Genomic DNA, 9,573 nt, shown 5'->3' on the forward strand with positions numbered 1-9,573 from the left:
TTGAATTTTGACTCAAAACTCAATTAAGATTCTTGGAATATATGTCTAATTTTAACAACTGAAGAAAATATTATAAAATGCAATCTGGTGGAAGAAAAGTTTGATAACTATTTTGTACTCTCCTTTCACTTCCCCTTCTGTCACCATGAAAAGTATTTGAGCTCATGAGTTTTAAAAGCTAAGGCAGTTCTTTCAGTGTTTCAAGAAAAAGAAAGCACTGAAAAACTCTTTCTCTTTCCTCCCCACCTTCACTCTTCCTGTTCTGGATGATAACAAATGATGAATATAGTCATCTGAAAGCATTTTACCACCACCTCTACCTTTATTTTTGTCTATTAACCAACGGGAATAATAGCCCTTAAAGAAGAGATGCCAAATTAGCTGAGCATGGTGACAAGTGCCTGTAATCTCAGTAACTCAGGAATCTGAGGCAGGAGACTTGCATGAACCCAGGAGGCAGAGGTTGCAGTGAGCTGAGATCACGCCATTGCACTTCAGCCTGGATGACAGGGCAAGACTCCATCTCAAAAAAAAAAAAAACAAAAAAAAAAAGATGCCAGTGTAGTAAGAAGCTCATGTAAATAACAATTGAAAGAAATTAAAGAATTAGAGAATAGACACAAATTCACTGTACTTACTAGATTACATATGCATGCATGCAAGCACACACACACATAATTTATGGTCACTTTATTTTTGACAGGAATGCCTAGACAATTAAATAGAGAGAGAGCAGTCTTTTCAACAAATGGTGCTGGAATAACTGGATGTTCATATTCAAAATAATAAATTGGACACCTACACTATAAAAATTAACTGAAAGTATAATCATGCATCTAAACTGAAGAAGTAATATTATAAAACACGTTGTGCACATGTACCCTAGAACATAAAGTATAATAAAAATAAATAAATAAAGCTCTCAGAAGAAAACATCAGAAAAGACATCATCAAGAGAGTTAAGAGACAATCCACAGAAGAGAAATGTTTTCAAATCATATATCTGATAGAATCTAGTATCCTGAATACAGTAAATATTGTAACAGCATAAACATATTAAAAGACAACCCAATTTTAAAATAAGGACAGGATTTGACAAAACATTTGTTCAAAAAGATATTTAAAAAAACAAATAAACACAGGAAAAGACGCTCAATATCATTGGTAATGAGAGAAATGTGAATCGAAACCACAATAAAATATTACCACACACAAATACTAGGATAATTATAATTATTTAAAAAAAGATAAGCATTGGTGAGATGAGGTTGTAAAAGAAGTTGTCACTGGTGGGAATATCAAATAACACAGCCACTTTGAAAACCAGTCTAGCAGTATTACAAACCTTAAAAATAGAATTACCATAAAACCCAGTGCTTTCTCTCCTAAGTATGTGCCTAAGAGAAATGAAAACCTATGTCCACATGAAAACTTGTACATGAATGTTCATTAGCACCATTACTCATAATAGCCGAGAACTAGAAAAATCCAAATATCCATTAACTGATGAATGGGTAAACAAAATGTGGCATATTCATACAATGAAATATTATATGATAAAATAAAGGAATGACGCACATTTATAAGTTACAACATGGATGAGCCATGAAAACGTTATGCCAAGTGAGGAAAGCCAGTCACGAAAAACACATGCTGTGTTACTCCATGGATATAAAATGTCCATAGCTGCAAATCCACAGACAAAACATCCCTAGAAAGTAAACGGGTAGTTGTCTAGGGTCGGGAGTGGAAGATAGGAGGACAGTGGTTAAACGGCTTGGGGTTTCCTCTGGAGGTGACATGAAGGCTCTTAAATTGATTATGGTTATGGTTGCACAGTTCTATGAGTAAAGCCAAAACCATTGCATTGCACACTTTAAATGTGTGAATTACATGGTATGTTAGTTTTATCTAAATACAGCTGTTTCCAGAAAAAAAGAGTAAACTTTACATACATGAAAACATGAAATAAAACAGAAATCAGATATTTTTAAGTGAATGAAAATGTAAATACAACATATGAAAATACATGAAACATAGTTAAATACAATGCTTACATGGCAATTTATGGCACCCAACTGCCTATATTGGAAAAGAAGAGAGGTTTCAAGTCAGACATAAACTTCTATCTCATAAAATGTCAAGAAAAAAACATTTAAAATTCAAAATAAGCAGAAAATAAAAGAGTAAAGATAATGATTGAAAAGTGGGAAACAGAAGAAGAATATATAAATAAGCTCATTTGAAAGTCGTGTTTTTTACATGAATAAAAGTGATATTCCTCTAAGTAGACAGTTTGGGCAGAAAAGGAAAAGATAAAAATTAGCAATATCAGATACACCAGAGAATGTGGCTACAGAGCCTACACACATTAAAGGAAAATAAGGGATTATTATGAACCAATTAACAGTTATTTAATTTGCAAACCAATGAAATAGACCAATTATTGAAAGATATAAATTGCCATCATTGGGCAAACGAACTTATATAATATGAAAAAATATATATGCCCTCATTCTGATACCCTTAAGCTAAGCACAATGATATATGATATACTACAAATGTATATAATGGGATTGTATGTTGACTTTTATCCTCCCGTAGACACTGGAGGAAATCCCTCATCTCGTACTTACTACATGAGAATACTCTCTGTCCTGGTTTGCACTGGATTCTTCTGTATGTCTTATACTACTTCTGCCATTCCTCTTCTGTATAAACCATTCTGTATTAACAAGCTGTTCCCATAACTAGAGCCTTTATTCTCAATCTCTGTTTATGGATTAGTTAATTGTTCCCTTTAAGCAGAGCTTGGGCTTTGTAAACTTACTGTATTATGAAATATAGCATAAATATATATATATATATGATATAGATGTAAAAGTGTACAAAGTATATACTTCAACCAATTTTTATAAAATGAGCAGCTTTTAACCACCATACAGATCTATAAATAAAAAATCGCCAGCACCCCAGGGCCCTCCATGTGCCCCTTCTTGATTGTAGCTCCATCTATTTTTAACATTCCCCATCCTGATTGTGTGGCAGTCACTCTCTGGCTTTGCTTCATAACTTTATAATTAACTAGAGCATCTTTGTCATCTGTATCCTGCTGAGAGAAGGACAAAGAGAAGGTGGAAATGGCACACATTGGCCTTGAAACAGTGTGCATCACGTCTGGAACTCAGTCGCATGCAAGAGCACACTGCAAGAAAGACTGAGAAATGTATGTTTTGGAGGAAGAGTGAACAGCAGTAATCTCTGCCACACTGGTACATAATCATATAACTATCATTTTATCAGTGTCTGCCAATTATCATTAATGTGAGATTAAATAAGATATTAAATGTAAAAACTTACTGCTCACCCTGGAACTTAGTAAGCACCAATAAGAATCATGATTTATCTAGGTCATTCTTATTTTTTTATTTATTGTATAGGACAGAAGAAAATAAGAACACACTCACATATTCTAAATTGAATCACAGAACTATGAAATATGAAATATGAAGAATACTCATAAGACTTTTTTGCTTATTTGAGTATTTTGCTTTTATTTGTATTTCAAGACACTTTTATTTACTAAAAATAATATTCATAATTAACTGATGTTTAAAGTAGAAAAATTTTGTATAACTAGAAAGAAAATAAAACCCTGATCAATTTAGAATCCAACACCCAAGTCCTGATCCCAGCTCTACCACCTGTATGTTGTGATTTGTAACAAGCCACGAACATCTCTGAGCACCAGACCCACCATCCATGGCACTGGATCTAGGATTCCCTCCCTCATTTGCCTCCCACTTCTCCCTGAGGAGCACAGAGACTGACAGATGGGACAGTGTAGAGGAAACTGTGTACAACTCTCCTCCAAAGAGAAACTACAACACCCGGACATGTCTCGATACTGATGTTTGCAGTGGGTTAATTCAACTCTATGGCAGAAAGACTTTAAACAGTGCAAGTGATTCCACCAGCCTCGCCCTCACTGACGAAGATTAAGTCTCTGCCCTCAGATGTAACACTTCATGACAATGAGTGACAACTTAATGTTTAAAGGTATTTCTTGGCAGGGCATGGGGGCTCACGCCTGTAATCCCAGCACTTTGACTGGCAGATCATGAGGTCAGGAGTTTGAGACCAGCCTGGACAACATGGTAAAACCCTGTCTCTACTAAAAATACAAAAATTAGCCAGGCGTGATGGCACACGCCTGTAATCCCAGCTACTTGGGAGGCTGAGGCAGGAGAATCACTTGAACCTGGGAGGAAGAGGTTGCAGTGAGCCGAAATCACCACTGCACTCCAACCTGGGTGACAGAGCAAGACTCCGTCTCAGAAAAAAAAAAAGAAGAAAGTATTTCTTTTGCACAACAAAGCCCTGCAGATAAACTACATACTTGATCTGGTGCAAAGCTTAATTAACATTGAGTGACATGTCCCAACGCTAGAGAGAAAAACCGACTGTGCCAAATTTATGGGATTTCTCAGTTTTAGATTAGAACATATTTTTAAGTTTATCTTTTCTGAAAATAGAACTGATTTCATCTGCATTTTGAGGATCTTCACATGAAAGATCAGTGACCCAGTTTAATCCACCTCTTTGGCCACTTTAAACAGTGATAAAATACATAAAGTATGGACACACCTCTGAAATGTCCACAGAATACCAAATAGCACAGATATTATTTACTTATTTAAATACTTTTTTTTAACTAAGGAAAATAATTTTATCAAAAGGGACGGCAAATAAAAGAAATGATGAAAGGAAACCTCCAAGCAACTTCAACTATTTTATAAGAGTAGAATTTGTTAAGGGTTAAATCAGGCATGTTGATACTAGGGTCAGCAATCAGGAATGAGTGGCCATCTCAAACCATAAGTCAAAAATTTAGCAATGCTGAACATCAAAAACCAACAACAAGCTGACGAACAAGTTAAGCTAAATTTTTTAGTACCAAAATATTGAATGGACATTAGAAAAATGGAAAAATAGTAAATACGATTATAGTTACATTAGAAAATAGTTGTTGATTTCCATATCAGACTGATGATTTTTGAGTAGTCATATTTTTGTCTGATTGCCCAAAGGAAAAATATTCTACCCTCCTATTCCAGAAAAGACTGATATGATTTGTTAAATTTGGTAAATCAACTTTTTTTCAAATTATTGTATCTCTCTCAGCTACAGTTTGAGGTTTTCATAGCTTAAAATCCATATGGAAGGAACACATGAAAACCAAGAAAAGCCAAGTGTGATTTGGCTGTTCCTAGGACTCCCAGACCTCTGGGATTAATATCAAGCAATTTCAGCTTTTACCGCACTAAGATAAATCTTGTGATCTCCACAATTCGCTAGAGCCTCCAAGGAGAGGAGAATTCTAAGTAAGGGATTTCACTTTCCATCATTTTACTTTCTAAATTCTGTCTTCATAAGTAGAATTTCAAACACCACTCACTATTTTTTTTAATCAAGAAGTTACTATTCCTTCTCTACCTGATTCTCCACAAATGTGGCAACAGCTTTTCCACTTGCATTCCCCAAATCATAATACCATGTGCATATTATAATTGTTACTGAAGCTTAATTGAGAGTACAAGATACAGTGCTCCACAGACTAGAATATAAATTCAATTACTCACAAAAATTAGAAATAGTAAAAATATTAAACAACAACAGAAAATGGAAGTGGCTGACCATTCTCTACACAGCGACTTCATTTATCAGCTGTGTGTCTCTTGGGGTCCTTTTCACTCCCATGCCTAGATCTCTGAAATAAATGATCCTGATAACATTTCAAAGTCATTTTTTTTATTTGCTGAAAAACTTACCTCTCTGTTTGACTTTATACTAGCTTAAAAGATGTCCTCTTTCCCAACAATAAGAACCATCAAACTGTTTTCCTAAACAAACATCAAAGAAGCGATACCTATTCTGTTAGAAATTTATGTAAAATTCTGGAACAAAGCACAGTCAATTTCCAAATTAGAAATGTTTTCTTATATTCCATGTTAACTGAAAAAAAAATAGTAAAACAGAAACAAAATATACTAAGAACAACAGTGGACTTGAAATCAGAAGGCAAAATGTTTAGTCTAGACTTTTTCATTAAGAAGTTGTGTGACTTTAAGTAAATCATCACCGTGAAGATCTTCACTTTCCCACCCATGTAATAAATAAATGTTCTTCTTTTATGTGCTGGTTTGTGTGTAGAAATAAATAAGAAAACTATTTGACCAAAAAAAAAACCAACAACAACAACCAAAAAAATGCTTAATCTATGCTGTTTAAAGCTGCAAAGTAGGTTATACTTACTAGTCCTTAAGAAACTTTCCATCTCTAGCTTTTAAAGGAGACATATGTTTGCCCAGAAGAGGGTGGAAAGATGGTAGCAGAAACAGACTGTCTGATTTCCACCTCCAGTGGCAAATGGTGAATAACAATTTCCACCCCTCTGACAACACAGTGATTCGAAAGTGTTAATTTGCTTGATCATTTGCAGACCATTTATCATTTGCAGACCATTATCAAAACAAAAATATAGCTTTCTTCCCTAATGCTACTACTATACAAGAAAAAATGTGAGGAGAAAAGAATTATACAAATAACGAGGAAAGGAGAAAAACATGCTCTACGAAAAGGGTAAATAAATTATTGAGAGAAGACTCAAATTTTCTTCACTGTAGTAAGAAATAATTAAGGTAAGAAGAGTACTACTAAAATATGCTAAATAACAACAGAAGCTCCCTGTCCTAAAACTACATGCACAGAAAGATACTGTTTCTAGTCAAAACTTTTTCCTACTAGGGTTTTTTCTCAGGGAAAGTTGAACATTTTATTCATCAAACTGTAGATTAAGGGGTTCATCAAAGGAGTTATATTGGTGTAAAAGACAGAAGAAATCTTTCACTCATCCATGGACCCAACAGAAGATGGTTTGAGACACATAAATGCACACGATCCAAACTACATAGAAACAGCAATTAGGTAGGAACTGAAGGTGTTCAAAGCTTTGGACCTGCCCTTCTTGGAGCTGATGTGGAGGATGATAGAGAGGCTGCAACCACAAGAGATAAATGTCACATCTGTAAACCCAGGACTTTGGGAGGCCGAGCTGGGTAGATCACGAGGTCAGGAGATCGAGACCATCCTGGCTAACACGGTGAAACCCCGTCTCTACTAAAAAAATACAAAAAATTAGCCGAGCAAGGTGGCGGGCGCCTGTAGGCCCAGCTACTTGAGAGGCTGAGGCAGGAGAATGGCGTCAACCTGGGAGGCGGAGCTTGCAGTGAGCCGAGATCACGCCGCTGCACTCCAGCCTGGGCGACAGAGTGAGACTACATCTCAAAAAAATCAAAAAAATTAAAAAATAAAAATAAAAAAAGAGATAAATGTGGTGACAATGGAAAATGATGGCTACTGCAATGGAAGCCACCAGCTCTTTGATGTAGGTGCCAGTGCGGGAGAGCTGGAGCAGAGGGAGGATGTCACACAAATAGGGATCGATGGTGTTTGCATCACAGAAGGTCAGCCTCAGCATGCATCCAGTGTGGGCCATGGCACTAGAAAAGGCCAGCAAGTAGAAACCAAGCATAAGGTGATAGTACACTTTAGGGGACATGGCAATACTATACAAAAGTGGGTTACAGATAGTTACATGGTGATCGTGGTGACATAGTGATCATAGGCCATTGAGGTGAGCACATAGCATTCAGAAATATCAAAAAGAAAAAAAAAGAAAAGCTGGGACATGCACCCCATGTAGGAGATAATATCCTTCTCTGTTATGAAATCCAGCAGCATTTTGGGTGTAAACACAGAAGAATAACAGAAGTCTATGAAGGACAAGTTAAAGAGGAAAAAGTACTTGGGGGTGTGAAGGTATGAACTGAGCACAATGAGAGCTACCAAGCCCAAATTTCCCAACCCAGTGACCATACACATTACTAGAAACAGGAAAAACAGAGGGAGTTGGAGATCTGGCTGCTCTGTTAACCCCAGCAAAATGATTTGAGTCATGAAAGAGTCATTTCCAGGAACCATTCTTCTCTAACGGTATCTGTGGACACAGGATAAAAAAGCTTCCATTCAAGAGTAACACAGTTCTTCCCACAATTTCTCCTCCCATAAGAGTAGAGTATATGCTGGGATTAGTTGAGACTAGCCTAATATGGACTCACATAATCTGCCTTTAGCACTGTCATGATACTGAGTGACACTGACTTCTCCTTTATCGAGTTGTAGGTAGCCAAATACAGCAGAGAGTAGCATCACTTTAGCCTAATAGCATGAAGGCCAGTGCTACCATATGCAAACATGACTGCTGAAAGACAAAGGGATAAGGGAGAAGGGTGGACCAGGGCAGAATGATTTATCCCTCATTTCTTCATTTCTTCATTCACTTGAGTCCTCTCATCACCAATAAGCTTAAAGGCGGAGGCCGTGGCAACCTGGTGCTGGCCTCTAACGTAGATTCGACTCAGGTGGCGCATAGAAACAAAGAACATTGCTTCTAATCCAAAAGCAAGGGACCAAAGTCTAGGAGAGGTCATGTGACTGCCCCACGTCACAGAATCAACGTCCTACATGTAGAACAAGGAGAGTTCTGTCTATGGAGAGGGAACTTACTGGTTAGACACTTCAACCACTGGGTTCACTGGTGTCTCTGAACATTATCTGCTCCTTTTGAACAGACTTTTCCACTGGTTTCACCTGATTATCAGGACAGCATTGAATGGGAATGTAAATACCATATCTTCGAGCCCTGAACTTCCATCTCAAAACAAAGAAGACATGAATGTACATGGAATTCAGAAACACCCTCCTTAGGCCAGAAATCCTTAGTGTTTTCTTATCCCTATTTGCCACCGTGGTCCTGGAAGGGCAATTTCAAGCTCTGAGACTTTAGTTTCTTTAATTCTAAGATACAGACCAGACTTAAATTTCATTGTGTCCTAAAATCATTCTGAATTATACATCATTATTTTTAGTATAAATTTGATTCCTCTCTAGCAGCAGACAAAAAAAAAGTCTTTATTATTATCCTTTCTGTCACTTGGTAGGACATAATAGATTTAATGTCAATTTAATGATATAATGTACCTTGGTATATATAGTGTTGAAGCTTCCTCAGCCACTTCCCTAGGGAATATGGTTCAGGTTTAAGCAAGATGAGGGCTTTGTATTTATACCCTGGACTATGATTTATCTTTTGTTCCTTAGAGACTCAATATTTTACTCAAGTTTTCCTTCTCCCAAGGGACTGTACATCCCCTAAGGCAGAGTGAAAATAAACTCCCATCTCCCCATAACCTTCATATCTGATGGGAATTCTATTTCATTAGTTCTTTCTTTTTTTTCCTCATCCTGAATGGAAATTTTTCACAAGATCTGCCTGTAACCTTCCTTATTTCTTTCTCTCTTTTTTTTTTTTTTCAGACAGCAGTGTCACTGTATCCCCAAGACTGGAGTGCAGTGACACCATCACCGCTCACTGCATCGACTTCCCAGGCGCCGGTGATCCTCCCACCTTAGCTTCTCGAGTAGTTAGGACTCCAGGGACGTGCCACTATG

At 36.8% G+C, this 9,573-nt stretch overlaps 1 pseudogene; it reads right to left on the reverse strand.

Moving 5' to 3' along the window:
- Positions 1 to 6,816: 6,816 nt before the first annotated feature.
- On the reverse strand, positions 6,817 to 8,093 carry LOC119626628 (olfactory receptor 8B3-like; annotated as a pseudogene).
- Between the last annotated feature and the right edge of the window lie 1,480 nt (positions 8,094 to 9,573).

Source organism: Chlorocebus sabaeus, chromosome 1, assembly GCF_047675955.1.
Source record: "Chlorocebus sabaeus isolate Y175 chromosome 1, mChlSab1.0.hap1, whole genome shotgun sequence".
Taxonomy (NCBI): domain Eukaryota; kingdom Metazoa; phylum Chordata; class Mammalia; order Primates; family Cercopithecidae; genus Chlorocebus; species Chlorocebus sabaeus.